General features: G+C 42.5%; 1 protein-coding gene across 1 annotated transcript in view; it reads right to left on the bottom strand.

Annotated features, from left to right (window-relative positions):
* The window catches only part of ZNF804A (zinc finger protein 804A), a 578,558-nt gene that overhangs the window by 282,293 nt on the left and 276,753 nt on the right, over positions 1–19,512 (bottom strand). The window lies entirely within an intron of this gene.

Here is a 19,512-nt window from a genome sequence, read left to right as displayed (position 1 = left end):
GAGCTAGCAATCTATTATGCTCGCCTCCTCCAGAGGGGAGGAGTTAGTAATCTGTCACTCACCGCCAGGAGGGCGGAGATGGCAAGCTGTTCTGCTGTTCTCCTGAAAGGGGAAGGAGTAGCAATATGACATGACCTGCTCCTCCAGAGGGGAGGAGTTAGCTATCGGTAGATCTGTTAGTGAACTGTTGTAGATACTCCTGTAAAGAAGGAAGGAGCAAGCTGTTACTAATTTGCTAAGAAGTAGCAATCTGTTAGGGATCAACTCTCCAAGGGAGAGGAGTTGGCAATAGATATATAGTACTTCGCTACTGAGATAGCAATCTTATCATGCCCCCCGCTACGGAGTAGCAATTTGTATATATATATATATATATAAGCTTCTGGCAAGTCTCAGAGAAAGAGGAGTAGCTGTCTATATAATACTTCCGTGAGCGGAGTTAGTGGTCTGTAGTGGTTGGAGGAAATGGTGAATCCCTGGGTCGATGGCAGATGACAGTGCCCCCAGGAGGAGATCCTGAGAGGGACCACAGACTAGGCTAGAATATGAGATAAACACAATAGTTCTTTATTAGACTGGAAGCTGGACCACCAGGGGTGGCAGTAGTGAGTTGTGTCCGGCAAGGCTGAAGTCCTTCTGATACTGGAATATAATCTCTGGGTCGCTGAGCTGTAGAGAGAGACTAGAAGTAGTGAGTAGACAGGGTATAATGGATACAAGATGGTACACTCACATTAGTCGATGTCTGCAATGGTCTCTATGCCACAGAGAGTCTTCAGTACATACAGGAACAGGAGCCGTAGGCGAGCACTGGTTCCCACAAACAGTCTGTAATAAGAACTCACAATTGCTGTATAAAATTCTAGGAATATGGGCCCTCCTGGTGCGAGTACCGGTTCCTATCTGTAATCTTGCCAATGTAACTCTTGATCTCTGTACCTGCGATAACATCTTGGACGGAAGGGAGTCTTCAGAGCAAATAGGAATGTAGGCCCTCGTGGAGTGAGTACCGATTCCTATGTAATAGAACTCACTGTGTTCTCGTCCGCAATCGCTTCCAGGCAATGAGGAGTCTTCCGAGTGTTCTGGCAATCTGAAATCAAGAAGAGAGAGCGAGCCCCCGTGGAGCGGGTACTCCTGGTAAGTTTGAAAAGGTCGAGCAGTGGGGACAGGTTTCCCGGCTGACTCGGATCGATGTTGCAATTAGCGTGGACTGCCAAAGCAAGTCCCGTTGGAGTTCCTTGCTAACTCGTTAGAGGTTAGCAAAGACCTTTTAAAGTACAAGTGGATGATGACACTACGGGGGGATGGCCCCGAGGTTTGCGCCCTTGCTGGTACAAAGTCTGGCGCGCGCGCGCCCTTACGTCATCGGAAACATGGCGGATCCGTAGCGTCAGGCCAGCCCGGGACCAAGAGGCAGAGAGAAGCTGCGGCTGCACTGTTCGTCAGAGCCGAAGGGAGTCATATCCCAGATAGAGAGGGTAAAGCGAGGGGCGAACGCAACAGCCACGATTTGTCGCCACGCGAAAATTGCAATATTCCACCCCCCTTGTGCTCACCGCTTCCGATTTTATAACATGCGCGCAACCATGTGTGTGCCCTAGGTAGCACACGCACATGGACGCGTGTGCGTATGTTTAAAAATCTACCCCTTTAAGTGCAATTTTCTTACATACAGACTAGGACATTACCAGTAGATTATTACAGAGGTCAGGGAGGGCTTGGTGTATAGGGATAAGCCAGACACTCTAAAAAGGAGTGTGCATTTGAACCAAGCAGGCCTGAGCAATACAAACTGAACCAAAATTACAGGCCTAAGTTTCACAAAGATGGAGTTCCAGACGTCATGTCCCCTGCAGTTTCAGTGCCTGGTAACTATACATAATAGTCGTTGAGCATGTCGAAGTACTCTAGATTCTTGTGATCGGTGTATACTACTATTTGGTGTTGTGCGCCTTCTAGCCAGGGACGCCACTTTTCAAAAGCCAGCTTGATTGTGAGACACTCCTTGTCTTCTATCACATAGTTTCTCTCAGCAGGCGAGAATCACCTAGAAAAGAAAAGAAAGAGCAAGGATGGAGCACACTGGATTTGCTGTACTGACTTAGAACCACCCCCACACCAACGTCGTTTGCGTCGACCTCCACATTGAACGGACGATGTGGGTCAGGGTGGCAGAGACATGGCTTCTTTTGGACAACCTTTTTGAGCATCAGGAAGGCTGAGATGGCTTCTGGAGACCAATTGGCAGGGTTGACTCCCTTCTTGGTCATAGCAGTTAGAGGGACTATCAATGATGAGTAGTTTTTAATAAAGGATCGGTAGTAATTGATGAATCCCAAGAAGCGATGCAATGCCTTCAGGCCTGTGGGTTGAGGCCAGTCTCAGATACTCTCAAGTTTCTTGGGATCCATTTGAAAACCATGCTTAGAAACAATGTATCCCAGGAAGGGTACAGCTTCTTTGTGAAATTTTCATGTCTCAAGCTTTGCATAAAGGTGGTACTCATGCAGGCATCTTAGGACTTTCTTAACATCCTCCTGATGACTTTGCAGATCCTGAGAAAAGATCTCTAAGTGCCCCTTTAACCCCTTGATCATCCAATGGTCCAACTGACTCCCTCACAGGCTTTCTGCTTAGGATATATATAGAAACATTTTTACTGTGAGTTTTTGACTCTACGGCCAACTTCTTTTCAAATTCTCTCTTAGCCTGTCTTATCAATGTCTTTCATTTAACTTGCCAATGCTTATGCTTTATCCTATTTTCTTCTGGTGGATCCTTCTTCCAATTTTTGAAAGAAGATATTTTCACTAAAATAGCCTCTTTCACCTCACCTTTTAACAATGCCGGTAATCGTTTTGCCTTCTTTCCACCTTTCTTAATGTGTGGAATACATCTGGACTGTGCTTCTAGGATAGTATTTTTTAACAATGTCCACGCCTCTTGCACACATTTTACCTTTGTAGCTGCTCCTTTCAGTTTTTATCTAATTATTTTTCTCATTATGTCAAAGTTTCCCTTTTGAAAGTTTAGTGCTAGAGCCGTGAATCTACATACTGTCCCCCTTCCAGTCATTAATTCAAATTATATCATTTTATGATCACTATTGCCAAGCGGCCCCACCACTGTTAACTCTCTCACTAAATCCTGCACTCCACTGAGAATTAGATTTAAAATTGTTCCGTCTCTTGTCGGCTCCTGAACCAATTGCTTCATAAAACTCTCTTATTCCATCCAGGAACTTTATCTCTCTAGCATGCCCTGATGTTTCACTTACCCAGTTAATATTGGGGTAATTGAAATCTCCCATTATTACTGCACTACCAGTTTGGTTAGCTTCCCTAATTTCTCTTAGCATTTCACTCTCCATCTCACCATTTTGGCCAGGTTGATGGTAGTATACTCCTATCACTATTCTCCTTCCCAACACTCAAAGGATTTCTACCCATAAAGATTTGATTGTACATTTAGTCTCATGCAGGATCTTTATCCTTTTGTACCGTGTGCCTCCCAGACATAAAGCACTACCAAGATGCTCCTCTCTGTCATTGCGATATAATATGTACCCCGGTATAGCACTATCCCATTGGTTATCCTCTTTCCACCATGTCTCTGAGAAGCCAATTAAGTCTGTCATCATTCACTTCTTTACACTTTAATTCTCCCATCTTCTTAGACTTCTAGTATTAGCATATAAACATTTCAAAGTGAGTTTTTTGTTTGTATTTACATTCTGCTGTTCAGACAGCAAGAAAGTTATCTGTATCACATTGCTGCTGTTCATATGAACCTTAGTCTTGTGAATTTGGCACCTGCTCCATTAACTCAGTACTTGCTGATCTTATGCCTGCCTAAACCTGGCAAACTGAGTCTTCACCAAATTCCTGTTTGTATAGTTTAAAGAAGCATCTGTAAGCTATGGGCCCATTGCTCTATGCTGTCAACCTGTTGTTGTCTGCCGGAAGCTGAGCTGGTTAGCTGCCCTTTGTTCTGAGAATGGATCCCAGTATCTTCAGAGAGAGTGACCTCTCAGCAGGAAGAGTGAGACAACTGACTTAATTGCTTCTTAAACTGGGGAGTTAATTGATGTTGTATTTCATAAGTGCAAGTTAACTCAAAGTTAGGCAAGGGATTCTTGTTTTTCTTTACAATCTTTGTAATAAGAGAACTTTGCTTTGTTAAACAGAAAATTAAAACCAATATCTACCATAAGAAACCATTGTATGCTGCTATAATAAAACAAACTAGCTCAAAAAAGGTGTGCTTCTGCTCCCTTAAACAAATAAACTTGTAACATATGTTATTTGGTTTTACATCACATAATAAACTGTACCCATACCCCCTACAGTCAAAGCCTAGGATGGGGGGAGATCACCAGGTAATTTAAAAATGTTTTGGGGGGATCGGGAGGGTGGGAGAAGTTAAAGGGTCATCTTTAAAGGGCCGGGTGGGTTTTTTTTTAATTGGGCCATCGGCGCCATTTTTGAGTGGCAGTCAAAATGGCGCCGATGGCCTGAGATCGGTCCCCGTGCCCCCACTGGAACACCAGGTACTCGTAAAACGTTTTGGGGGGGTTCGGGGGGTGGGGGAAGGTAAGGGATTAGTTTTATAGGGTCAGGGTGGGTTTAGGGGTTGTTTTGGTGTGCCGGTTTTCCCGCCCTCCCCCCAAATAATGCTATGATGAGCAGCAATACTAGCCCAAGCATCACAAGTCTTAAAAATGGAAGCTTACTTTGGGATGAGGAAAATGTCACTTTCTCATCAGCAAGACTGATAAGATATGATCATTATTAACAGCATCATTGGTAATATCACTGTCTTCCTCAACATGACTACTGCATTATCATCAATGAGAAACTCTTCACTACTGGAATTCAAATAAGCTATGGTATCCAGAAAAGATAACAAAATTTCTAAGAGCAAATGTTTTTGTGCTGGATTCAGTAACGGCCACTTACAGTAAATAGAGTGAAAAGGAAATTGAAAAATGTACAACCAGAACCCAGATTTTTTGCAGGATTTAGTTACAGTCTATCTTTGTGTCTATGTCAACAAAGGTCATTAATCAGGCTAAAAACAGTCACAGAATAGAGATGGTATAACATGAAAACATAGAATATGGTAAGGCCCATCTAGCCAGGGATACTCTGAGCTTATCCCTTTCTTCCCTCAATAAAAACCATTTGATATAACTATCAGCATTACAAGCAAAACGTTATAGGACATGAGGAGTTGATTATGAATCAAGATGATGCCAGTTTCTCATCAGCAAAAAGTACAATGACTTCATCAACACTATCCGCAGCATCAGGAGCTGCACTCATTTTCATCATCACCATTATTGTTCTGTTCACATTCTCATCATTGAAAACTGAAAGATCATTTCTAGAATCTAAATATTCCCTCTACATAGGCATTAGCTGTTGTATAACGAAGTAACATATGGTTATATTATTTAAATAAAGTTGCATAGATGGTGTTCTTCTGCTTAGACACAAAAATAACCAGAAAATTACGGTATAGTTTAATACTATGAGGTTGATTTTAGAAGAGTCCTTTGCACAAAAATGCCAACATACGTGTGGGTATGGGGGCCGCGGGAGCAATGTGGATTTTAAAAAGCCACAAATTACTTGCATATATACCTGTGCATGTGCCAAAAATAAGGGGGTGGAAAAGGGGCAAAGCATGAGTGTTCCAGGGTGTGGCCAAAACCGGAGGCTGCAGAGTGCATCGGCTTGCTAGCCATGTCACTTTACTGCTGCTCCTGATGAGGATCAAGTCTGCAGATCTCGCATTAGGGCTTACAGGACAGGGTGATGGGTCCGGGTCAACTGGGAGGTGTGCAAGCTGAAGAACCAAAGGGGTCTATTAGATCTTGATACTGACTGAGCAAGCTGGTGGACTAACTGGAAAAACTGAGAGTATCCCTTAGGTGAGCATGTTTTAAAATCCGCTTACATGCACGCATTAAAGCCGGCAAAGTCCTATGGAAGATATGTGAAGTAGTCTTGCTCGAGTAATCCCTTAACATTATGAGCATACTTATGCACAGCAGGCATATTTTAACTCATACACACACAAGTGTGAGCATGATTTAAAATTCCAGGGTTCTCTCCGCTCGCACAATGATGTACGTGTGTATGGGCGCTTGCGTGCTCGTTTTAAAATTAGCCTGTTTATCTAGAATGTTTTGAATGTTTGTTTGTATTTTAGATGAAAGGTCATCCTGTGTTAGGAAAGCAATCATTGATGAGTTGTTGATCAGGTAATTGTTGCTATATGACTGCATGCAAAGGCCAGCAAAGTTTGTGTCAGTTGGTCTTGAATGCCGATGTTAAAGATCAATAAAATCAAAGAAACATCTCCATTAATTGCAGTCTCTAATCTTTAAAGGTAAGGCCTCAAGCAATTTTCCTCAGCAGACAGTAGCTTACAGAATGAGAGCTTAATCTAGTCATTTTATTTCCAAGTAAGCAACAATATTTATGTTAAAATCATATATCCAGGAAAGCCATATGGCGCTGTGAAACATCTTTTGTTGTACATTCATTTTGACCAAGTCATCAAGCTCTGTGCCCAGATTTAGGGTCAATTTACTACAGTGCATTAAAACATGATTTTAACACATTATTTCCCATGAGATTTTCTAAACTGCAGTGACTACAGCAGTTTAGTTTATCCCACTTTCCCACAAATGTTACTGGTAGTGATAATGTCATTGCATTCACAACCATAGGAACACATACAGGTGGGCACCTGATCCACAATCTAAAGTTGGGTAGCTAGCCCCAATTCCCCTCCGCCCTCTCCCAATTTGCAGTTCCGATCATGAAAGCAATCCCTCATGTGCAAAACAAAGGACAGCTGTGGATCATCCAGCGCCATTTTGGATTTTGGTGTCAACAGGGCAGGAAAGATTAGGCATCACTTCTGCTTTTGGGGATCTGAGCCTGCCCTCTCATATGGGGGGAGTTAATAGATAGGGAGGGATTTATTTACTGCAGGTCTAGATGCACCATTGGTGATATAAGCCTAGGGTAGGCTTGCCTGATAGCATGGGTAGTTACATATACTTTCTCTGAGTAAATCAGCAGGCTAACTACATCTCTTGAGAAATAGTTAACGTTTGAAATCTTACTCTTTGCTTTTAAAAATGCCATGCACGTAAATTTTGGCAATTATGCGCGTGGCTGGGCCTTGCACGTGACACACACATTTTATAATGGGCCCAGCCACTTGTGTATCCCCCAATTCATGCCGATGTGCTGACCTGTCTGAAAGGGGTAGGCCAGGGGGCTTGGTGTTGGCTGGCAACAAGGTGCAGGGTGGGCCAGGGAAGCACACGCTGGCAGCCAGCCGACACGTAGAGTTTACTGCTGCTCCGAAGAAGCAGCAAGGTAAATATAAAAAAATATTATAATAGCTAGGAAGGGGTTAGGGGTTGGGGAGGAGAGGGGAAAGGGTAGGAAAGTTAGGGAGGGGTATAGGGAAGTTCCCTTCCAGTCCACTCCTTAATTACACCCCCCCCCCCCATGCACATGAGTCCCAACCTGCCTGCACATGCGTGCACGGATTTTAAAATCCAGCGCACGTGTGCGTGTGGGAACCGTATTTTATAACATGTGCGCACTGGATGCAGGTATTTTATAACATGCGTGCGCCAGGTGCCGCATGCACATACATTTTAAAATCTACCTCTTGATGAAGATTACAATATTTATCATGATACATGTTAAGCTATTTTAATATTAATAAACTAGTTTGCATGCAATGCAGCCCAGTAATGTTTGCTACACATTGCCCAAATATTTCAGTATTATTGGTAACACAGAATCGTGCATTACTGCAAATGCATATTACTGCATTTTTAATATGCACTGAATGCCAAACTTGGCATTTAACATGTTAATGCATTAATGCACTCTAGTAACTAGGAAGCATACTGCCTGATGCACTAAGGCTTTTCTCCCATTTCGTGACTATGGGAAAATACCTTGATGAATCAGGCCCTTAGATTGTATAATGTTTGGGACTGGAAGCTTAGACTGTAAAATGTTTGAGCTTTACATTCCACAGTGCTGTATACCTCAATAACATTCAAAATATTGTAATGAATTATTATTATATATGAGCTTGCTTACTGTACTACTTCAGCTAATATGCATCAAAACATTGGCCTGCAATTCTGTTATTTTATATTCAATTGCCTGGGACAGTAACTTTAAAACGAACAAGCGCTCGCCCATACATGCATGTATGGGGGCATGAGCACACATACGCTTGAATTTTATATCGTCCATGCATGTGCACGCACATTATATAAAATATGCCTTGTGCACAAATGTGTGCTCTAATTTTAAGCAGTTACATGAGGAAATGTTACTCACATATTTTCCTTAGGACTTGGCTTTTACACTCGCAAGTCAACCCATTTTATAACATGCGCGCATGAAGGAAATTACCAATTTTAGCAATTAGTCCACCAGTTGTCCAGTGTATCTCTGTCTTAAAGACTCCTTTGGTTCTTCAGCCTGCACTCCTCCCAGTTTATCCAAACCCCTCATGCCGTCAGTTTTTGACTATAAAAAGTTTATTCTGACTTACATCTGATAATCAGCAGAAGTAAATATGTGCAGGTAACAGCCATTGGTGCGCTCCATTTGCAGGTTATAAAAATTACAATTCATGCACATAAATGTTGGCCCCATCCCAGAACACTCCTGACCCACCCCTAATCCAGCCCGTTTTACACAAGCAAAGTTATTCGTTCTCTGGTACTTGCGCACGTATTGGCAAAGTGTATAAAATAGCACTAGTGCGAATGAGCACGATTTGCATGCACATCTGCTAATTTGTGTGCACGCATCTCTTAAAATTCACCTCTTATCGTATATCTTTACTGTAAATAGCAAGAATCTCTACTAACCTCTACTGCACAGTAAACTAGCCTCAAGTTTCCAAGCAGTGCTTTGGGTTGTCTCAATTAGGAAGCATATTAAAACTGATTAATATATTCACTATTTTTTAAGAATTCTTTCAAAAAGTTGTACTTCAGTACTGCATTTCTTAAATTATACATTATTCTGATTAACCAAGTCAATTTATATCAGGGATATAGCAGTTTATGCACTAAACCTTATGGAAACATTTTTTTAATATTGCGTGTTGGTAAAAACCTAACATGCATACTGAAACAACACCTAGGTGACAATTCTCAATCTCCCTGTACAAGTTACAGGTCCAAAGGTACAGACCTGCAAGTTTATTTTCAAATTGTCTGAAGTGTTTCCCGTTGAAAAACACAGGAATACATCAATGGCATAGCCAGAACTGAATTTTTGGGGGGCCCAAGGTTAACATGGGTGAGCAGAAGGCATACAGGTCTAGGCCCTACTAGTTGTACTCTACAATGGACCGCCAAGTAATCTGCAACAGCCGTCATGTATCGTGAGTGACATTTTAAAATATTTTAATTCTATTATTTCAAGCACTTACAACATTAAAAATGCCTTATTAACCTCTATAAAATTAGTTATATTTATTGCAGTTTATAAATAAAAAATATTATGTAAAAAGTAAATAAAGAACAATTAACAGAAACATCAGATCTATTATGTAATAAAATAAATATCAATTATTATTTTATGAATCCTCATTCCAAAAATGCAGAGAATATCATAACAACAAAAATAGCAAGAATCATAAGAACAGAACTAGGATGTGCAAATGGGTACAGAACAGAATTAGGACATGCAAAAAGATATATATTCAAATTCTGGTGCCACCTCAGTGACAGCAAAATAAACTCCCTCCACTGCCAAACACTTTGGGGCGGATTTTCAAAGCCCTGCTCGCCTAAATCCGCCCAAATCCGGGCGGATTTAGGCGAGCAGGGCCCTGCGCGCCGGTGAGCCTATTTTACATAGGCTCACCGGCGCGCGCAGACCCCGGGACTCGCGTAAGTCCCGGGGTTCTCCGAGGAGGGCGTGTCGGGGGCGGGCCCGAACCACGCGGCGTTTAGGGGGCGTGCCGGGAGTGTTTCGGGGGCGGGCCCGGAGGCGTGGTTACGGCCCGGGGCGGCCCGGGGGTGTGGCCGCGCCCTCCGGACCCGCCCCCAGGTTGCGTCCCGGCGCGCAGGAGGCCCGCTGACGCGCGGGGATTTACGCCTCCCTCTGGGAGGTGTAAATCCCCCGACAAAGGTAAGGGGGGGGCTTAGACAGGGCCGGGTGGGTGGGTTAGGTAGGGGAAGGGAGGGGAAGGTGAGGGGAGGGCAAAAGGAAGTTCCCTCCGAGGCCGCTCCGATTTCGGAGCGGCCTCGGAGGGAACGGGGGTAGGCTGCGCGGCTCGGCGCGCGCCGGCTATACAGAATTGATAGCCTTGCGCGCGCCGATCCAGGATTTTAGTGTATCTACTAAAATCCAGCGTACTTTTGCTTGCGCCTTATGCGCCAGCAAAAGTAGGCCTATTCGCATAGTTTGAAAATCTACCCCTTAGTGAAATAACACAAACCCATGCAAAAAAGTAAACATGTAGAACCTTGCCATACCATACCATAACAGCAATAACTCTCAGGACTCAAACAGCAGCAATCTTATCTACGAAAAGGCAGTAAGGCAAACATTATACTAGGCTCTAGAACACTAATGCACCACTTACTGAGCAATAAGAACAAGTCGGACTGCTACAAATCCCTACAGAGAAACTACATGCTAGTCAAAACACTCCACATCACAGATGCTTACCTCATACAGAATAAGAGACTACAAATAAGAAACAGAAACATGCAGACAAAACTGAAATGGAAAGCCAGAGAAACCAAACTCTGTGAACTCAAAGAAAAAGCAAAATACAAATATATAAGAAATGCACATTCCTAAAGATAAAATATTAAATTCGCTGAAAGGCAAAAGTATTATTTTTTTTTATCTTTGATTGCCTATCTTATGTTTCTAATCAATTGGTCCCAGTCTCTTTTTTCCCCCTTGTCTTTCTTTTCCTTATTCCCTTTCTAAGGTCTCTTTATTCTGTTTCTTCTCTCTCCTCCTGTCTTCTTTCCTTCCTCCTTCATAAACCCATTCAGGCTCTCTCTCACATGCGCTCTATCATACATAAGCTTTCTGACATGCAGGATCCCACTGTAGCATGCTCTGTCGCACACAAACACACAGGCTCTCACTTTCAGGCCCCCACTCCCATACATACATACACACACTCTCAAATGATTTTACATGCAGGCTGCCTCTCTCACACACACAGGCTCTCATTCTTACATGCTGTCTATCACACACAGGCTCCTACTCCCACATACCCATACACTCTCTCACACACATACAGGCTCATACATTCATATGCTCTTTCTCACACATACACACCCAGACAGGTTTCCATTCACACACACACACACACACACACACAGAGGCAGGCTCCCATTCACACACAATTACACACCCAGGCAGGCTAACATTCACACACATACACACTCACACCCAGGCAGGCTCCCATTCATTCACAAACACAAACTCAACACACAGGAAAGCTCCCCAATGACAGCAGAAGGGACAGCTCCTCCACCTCATATGCCTGCCCCTTGGAATTCAAAACTCACGGGGCTAGCACTTCCTCTATGCTGATCTCATAATGCACAAGATCAGTATAGAACATGTATTGGCCATATGTTTTGAATGCCACAGCGAGGGCACACTTAGAATAGCAAGAGAATGGGCTCCTTTCCCAGTGATGGTTTTTTCTTTTTCTTTCAGCGCTGGTGGATGGAATCCACTGGCAGTCTCCTGGGCCTGCTCCTCTTCTCAGCCGCCGGCGGGATGGGCTCTACCAACAGCCTCCCAGACCACTTCTTTCTTTAGATGTCGATGGGATGGGGTCTACCGGTGGCCTCGCAGGCTCCTCTGCTTCTCTGTCACACTCCAGGTATGTCTACTGCAGTCCTGTGACTGGGCCTTTCTTCTTGGGCCACTGGGAAACAATGATTGGGTGGGCTTGTGTCCAAAGTGGGTAGGCATCTGCCCACTCAGCCCACTCATTGCTATGCTACAGGAATGCACATCAGAGATCAAAAAGTACATGCAAATTTCACGCTCGACTTGCAGCAAGTACAAAGTATGCACCAGAAAGCAAGAATGATGATTTAAAAATGAAACCACCACATGTGGTTTTTTTTACTACCCCAACCTAATCTCTTTACTCTGCAGGTAAAAGTATATATATACTGTGAAACCACACTGAAAGAAGACAATTTTCAAATGGCATTTTTATGTGGGCTACACAGGATTACCGGCATAGAAACCTTTCCAAGCTGGCCTCCTCGTGTGCAATGCACAACATTTTAATAAGTGGATACTAAAACAATTGTCTCCAGAACACGTACCTTGTACATGAATGTTGCTAACCCAAAGAAGTTTAGCGTGAAAGCTACCTCCTTCTAAAAATCCCCCTTGCTATTGCCTGAAAGTGAAAGGGACCGTTAGCATAGGGGATTCCCTCTCCTAATTCTCCCTGCCACCATGCACTATCCAATCCCCTATTAGCATTAGAAAGGTTAGAAAAACAAATTGATTCCTAATAACGCCCTAAAAAAAAAAAAAAAAAAAGCATCGCGCAATGCTTTTCCATGTCTAATAGGGTAAATGGGATACAACACATTGGAATGCAATTTAAATTATGTAAATCAAAAAGAGGGCTCCCTCCACCACCAAGTGATTTCAATAACAGTTAAATATGCCTTTCTTACTTATCTTCATCACCTAAAAATCATTAATATTCACTGCTCTCACAGAAGAGTTACCATTTCCAAAAAGGCCACACAAATTATGTGAGTTCAAAACAATGCACAAATACATTTTAAGCTTATTTTTAGATGCTGAGACACAACTTCATATAAAGCTAATATAAAAAAGAAAAGCAAGTTGGGTTGCTTTCAGCTTATAATTAAGTTTTTTTTGTATATCTTTTTTTAACCTACTTCCCTCATCCCCCTCACAAATTTTAAATACATGTCGGGGGAAATGAGGACTTTCAGTGATGGGGTATTTTTTTGGATCTACACACATCCATGAGCAAGTGCATGCACGTGTCTCAGAAAGCCAGCTTCTTTAGTACTAAGTAGAACATTTTCTATTGACCTATTAAAATTTGTCGCCAACAAAAGGAATATTTCTTCATCCTATGTTAGCAAACTATGGCCTAGATTCATCAAAATGCTATAAATTTCACATGAATAATGCTCGCAATAAGGAACAGGGGTGTGGTTATAATAATTTTTGAGCTACCACACCATGCACTATTTTTGCATAGGTATTTTATCACAAGCATTACATTCATTGCACTTGCAATATTTTCACTTTGCAAGTTGCCCAGACAGACATTTTCTTATGACTGGAGAGAGAGAGAGAGAGAGACTTTATAAGGCTCTCATATAAGTCAACTATTTAAATCACTATTGGAGGGTCATCTAGTTACTCGAGGTGAGTTTTGGTGGTGGTCTAGTTTGACATGCACAGTGAGACATACGAACAGCACAGTACACAGTGAAGATTTGGCGTGATTTGGAGTGAGGAAAGTCTCACAAAGATGGGATTGATGCACTCTCTACCAGGGTACTATCAAGTTAGGGCAAGAAAACATTGTAGAAATCTCATCTTTGTGTACCTTTCCTCACTCCAAATCACGTCAAATCTTCCCTGATGTGTACATCTCACTATGCATGTAAAACTAGCCCCAAAACCCTAGCCCACCACCAAAACCTCACCTCAGACTACTGGCTGGCCCTCCTATATTGGTATAAATAGTTGACTACTATATGTGCCACCCCAGAGGCTCTCTCTCTCTCTCTTAACTCCACTCCTCTCCTCTCCTCGAAAATGCCTAAAACAGAATTTGGGATATTTACCACAAATTCCATTTCAGGCATATCACACAGCTTAATACCAGGAAAAAAGGTGTAGTTATTTCCAGCGTTAAAAACATGCAATAATGTGCATTATGCTATTGCATGCAGTGTTAATACCCCTCATTTTCATAAACTCTGTCCAAACTCCTCACCTTTGAAAAAAAGCTAAAAATTTATATTTGCATCTCCCAATGTGATAAATAACGCTTGCATTATGATGTTATTGCGGGCATTAGGACCCTAACGCATTCTGATGAATGGCCCTGTATGTTATAATTAAATTTGTTCACATTACAGAACAGTGAAATTGTCTGCAGGTGACTATCTTGTAAGGATATAGTTATACATATTTTGAATGTTTATTGCTTACTGTTAATGATTTTTCCAACCACTTAATATTTTGATAGAAATTGAAGTAGAATCATTAAACTGGCAATAGCCAGTATAAAACTGTACCCACCATATTCAGAAATAGCTTTCTGCCTAATTTATATGCATTAGGACCAACCAATTATCTATAGTCATTTGGAACTTCAGGATGATTGCCACTTCTTTTTTATGCAAACCATTTGGTTGGTTTGCAAGAAAAAAACTGAACTTTAAGGGGATAATTTTGAAACACAGCATGTAAGTTAGCCAGCAAATGTGTGCATAAGTTACACTAATTTACCAAGCAGACATATGTGCATGAATCCGCTTCCAAAAATTATCCTACCAAATCTAGCTGTACACGTTACATCTGCTAAAATGCCCGCACAAATCTTCCATGCAAATTTACACGTGTACTTTTCAAAATCCAAAAGTATGTACGTAAGTCCAAACCCATCCTCAGTTCCATCTCCGTGAAAGCTAGAATAACCCAGAATAACCTTACGCATGAGCATGACAGAGGTGCATAAGTTTACCCACATATCAGGCAGGCAATTTTGTAAAAGGCCATTTCTAGATATAAGACATTGTTTTACAGGCAGAAATGCCTTGCAGAATTGCCCCCACCTCCAAGAATATGTGCGACCCCTACAAGGGGATCTGATGAGGAACAGCACAATGCCCTAATTTATTTGTGACAGTGTAAGTGTCATCATTTTAAATACTGATATCTTTTAAATAAATACATAAAACTTAGACCATAAAACACAGGTATTATTTTAACTGCCTTGCTTAAAAATATCTCTGTAAGTACTGCCATTTCGTAAGTCTATGGATATAGCTACTAGTTAAAATAATTAAGGAAAACAGAACCAAATCCAAGTAATTATTTTTCTTTTTTTTGCACAGTACTTGACATGGTACTTTCCAGGACTGAAATAGTGGACTGGAAAAATATGCTACATAGTGAACACATTGGGGTAGATTTTCAAAGGGATACGCTCATAACCCCCGAAAACCTACCCCTGCGCTCGCCCCAGGACACGCGTATGTCCCGGGGCTTTAAAAAATGGGCGGTCCGGGGGCGGTCCCGAGTGCTCCGGCACAGTGGCCTCAGGCAGGCGCAACTCCTGAAAAAAAGGTAGGGGGGGGATTTAGTTAGGGCTGGGGGGTGGGTTAGATAGCGGAAGGGAGGGAAAGTTGGGGGGGATCGAAAAAAAAAGTTCCCTCCAAATGTACCCCGCGTGCGTAACATTTAAAATCTCATTATGTAAAATTTGTTTATGAACCTCTTTAGTCTGTCTCTTCACATTTGGAAGTAAAGTTAAGCACAAATTTAGAAATATGAATACACAGATACAAAGCCGAAAAGCACAGCAGATAGAAGTTAAGTTCATTTTAATAAATGGGCAGCATAAGGGCAGAGAAACCAGGGCAATTACCTGAGGGCTGAATAGCACAAGAAGCAACTTGGGCCCTGCAGGGCCACCATCATAAACAGAGTTCTGGAGGAAGTACAAGCCTCCTCCATGATCCCTGATAATCTGTCCAGGTGGCCCTTTAAATTATCCCCAGATACCAAGTTTGAAACCAGCAGCGCCCAACAGGATACCATCTGCAGAAACAACTGCATAGGGCCCCATCATTTTGATAGAACTGCTCCATGAGTCATACCAAATCTGTGAGAAAATTTGGACCTCCTGGAGCAAGACATGCTGGAAAAGGAGTAAGAGGCATATGACAGATGGCCTAACCCAAATCTAAACTGTTACTCAATCATTACTAAAGGGGCAATTTATGTATTATTTATTTAAATAATTTTTCAGTTGCAAATAAAACCCATTTAGGCACATTAAAGTTCACTCTTCATCCTCTATTCATGAATGTAAGGGAGAGAAATATTGATGAGTCTATGGTTTCTATAATTATGTGTTATATTGTATATGATATGGGAGTTGGGTAGAGTTAAATATGTAATTTCTGTTTTATAATAATTTTATATTTACAAATGTTTTATGTCCATGGACCAGAAATAAGGCAGTACATTTCATCTACTGGAAATCGTATAAGCATTACATCACTGACCCACAAAAGCACTGGGATCACGACCCCATGAAAACTGTAGTGAATGAAGAAGTTGTGACCATCTGGGATATTTGTATTCTAAAAGATCTAAAGTTTGATACAAGAAAATAGATATGATGGTAAAGGAGAAAAGCAAGCACAAGAACAGCATTGTTGATGGAAGTGACAGTACCAAACTAATACTGTTATGGTTTGTGGATATGTGGATCCTTGGCCTGAGGAGTGAGTTGTTACCACCTGTGGGGGAGGAGCCCCACAGGCCCACACCATCGGGAGGCGAGATCAAGCATGGCAGGGAGCTCTGTGTGAGACTGTGGAGAGTTCCAAGGAGTCGGGAGGAGTTCCCCAGTAGACAAACAGGCTGAGGATAGTACCTGGGCTGGGACCCCCGAGAGGGAAGGCGCCAGGCAGCTGCAGAGCGGGCAGGTGTGAGGCTGGCGTGCAGAAGGTATACTGGAGACACACCCGAGCAAGGGAGATGCAGCTGTAGTGATGTAGGCCAACCCGCGGAGCAGGGAAGCCCGAGTCAGGTCTCCGATGAAGACGTAGATTGAAACCTGAGGAGCGGGGAGCACCAATAGTCTCAGTATGATAGAGAAGCACAGCCCAGAGGAGTGGGGAAGTGCTGGTAGTCTTAGTAGCACATAAGCGTGACCCCGAGGAGCGGGGAGGTGTGGACAGTCGCAGTGTAGTACGAGAGCACGGCCCCAAGGAGTGAGATGGTGCTGAGAGTCTCTTGTATCTTACGAGGGTGCAGCCCCGAGGAGCAGGGAAGCGCTGACAATCCAACATAGTACGTAGGCACAACCCCAAGGAGCAGGGAAGCACAATAGTAAAGCTCCTGAGTGGTGAAGGTGTTCCAGGGGGCAGCCCCGAGGAGCGGGGGCCTTGCAGACTAGGACTCCAGGAACTGCAGAGCCAGCCCGAGGAGTGGGGAAGGCCAGGAGACAAGTTCCCTGTAGAGAGCGCCCACTGGCTCCCAAGGAGCGGGTACCAGACAGAGTCCAAGATCCAATGGAGTCCAATAGTGCAGCCATAGGAACACGGAGCAGGAGCTAGTAGAAACGTACGGAATTTGTTGCCAAGTCGGCTAGCTAGGGGGGCGAAGGTGGAGCTTAAGTACCTTGATCCGATGACATTATCAAACAGGGACGGCCCCAAGGTTCCTGCCGAAGAGGCTTCAAAGGAGGGCCCAGTGGTGCGCGCATGCACCTAGGAAGGCCCGGAGACAACGTGGGCGGCAGCAGCATCTCAGCCGCCACAAGGAGCCATGGGGAACGCGGCGGTGGAGACTGGCCTGTGCCACGAGCAGACCCGGGGAGGACTGGAGAACGGTGCAGGATGTAAGTAAGCGTGGTCGCAGCCATCTGTGACCAACAGGCATAACAAATACTCTGTGGATCATATGAGCGGAGAGAGAAAGAAGATCCTCAAGAATCAAATGATACAATCAAAAACCAAGAAAATATGACAGAAAAATATAGAAATAGTTACAATTGTATTGGGTTCCACATGCCTGAATAAAAAGAATTCCAGGTACATCTAGACATGTTGCCTGTGTATATAACTCCTTATGAAATTCAGCAGAAAATTCTCTACATTACAATGCATTTAGTATGAAGGGTATGCATAGTAATTTGAGAGACTAAGATCATATTCAGCATATTCTGGTTTATGAGTGAAGTTTACTCCTATCAACGTAAGTGTTAAATTTAACCCATTTTAAGATATTACCCAGATTATTTGAACTGATCAGGAGAGAGACAGGCTTCAGTAGTAGGAGTGGGTTAGAAGAGCCAGGATAAGAACATAAGAACATGCCATACTGGGTCAGACCAAGGGTCCATCAAGCCCGGCATCCTGTCTCCAACAGTGGCCAATCCAGGCCATAAGAACCTGGCAAGAACCCAAAAACTAAGTTTATCCCATGTTGGTGTTGGTGCCACGCTTTTATTAGCTGGGGCTAGGCCATTTAGGGGTGGGGGTTAACGGAACTAAGGTAGGATAGCACTAGCAGGCCTGTGCCATGACTGGTAGGTGGCAAGTTATTGTTTTAGGGCAACACCTATTTTGGGCATAACTGCATCCAATTTCTGGTTCAGTCATTGCAGCAGAGACTGCCATTCATATGTGGTTCTCTAAAGTAACAGAAGGTGTCGCCTGTCTAAAGACTGAAAAGACCATAAAAGGAGCACATCCATGGTCTCTTGATATTGAAGAAGCCTAAAAAGAAAAACATCAGTTAAAAAGTATTGCAACCAAAAAAATAATTCAGATGTACTGTATTTTGAAAAGACTAAAATCTATACAAATATCATAAACCCTTCTTCCAAAAAATGATTCACTACACTGAAAGAGCAATACAATGTTTGGCTTAATGGAGGATCAACACTATGCTATTTTTTTCTGCAACTATCTATTGTAGGACAGCCAACTGTGCTCTCTAAAATTGTTTCAGTGTTTTCCTGTTGGACTTGCATTATGCCTGCTGGGTCTTCACAGTAACATGTTCTTGAAGTAGATGATTGGTTTAATAGCCTAGCAAACTCCAGCAGATTTATTTATTTATTTGTGACTGCACACTACATGAATTCCAAACTGCCTTTAGAACAAACAGTATTAATACTAAGTAGGTAAACATTTTGTGATCCCCATCGATGCCAGAGGTGCAAAATGCATATTTTCCAATTGTGGTCTTCGTTCAGTCTTATAATAGAAATTGGAAACAAAAAAAAATTATAAAAGTCCAGTTAAATGTTCAGTCCTTGAAATGACAGCTACAACCCCAAAATTATCTATAACTTTTTTTTTGGTAATAATTCAAGAAAACTGCAGTTGCTGTGCAGAAGTCCCAGGTGCTGTCCTGTCTTCAGCCCAGAAAAGATGAAAATATGAGAGACATGATTCACTTAGGAACATATGCAATAAAGTTTTGTGTGCACTTAAATACAATATGCTATACAGTGATGCATACTAAGCCAGTCTGAAAAAGACTGTAGTGTTTATCAGCTAAAATTCACTTCTCTATGCATGTAAATAAAAGAATGTAATCTGCACATGAAGCTTTAACATGTGAATGATAAATAACAAGGTATGATCTTCTCCACCTACTATTTAGCTTGCAGATGTTAAGGCCTAAAATTTAA

This window comes from Rhinatrema bivittatum, chromosome 6 (assembly GCF_901001135.1).
Source record: "Rhinatrema bivittatum chromosome 6, aRhiBiv1.1, whole genome shotgun sequence".
Taxonomy (NCBI): Eukaryota; Metazoa; Chordata; class Amphibia; order Gymnophiona; family Rhinatrematidae; genus Rhinatrema; species Rhinatrema bivittatum.
This window is presented reverse-complemented; position numbering and strand designations above follow the sequence as displayed.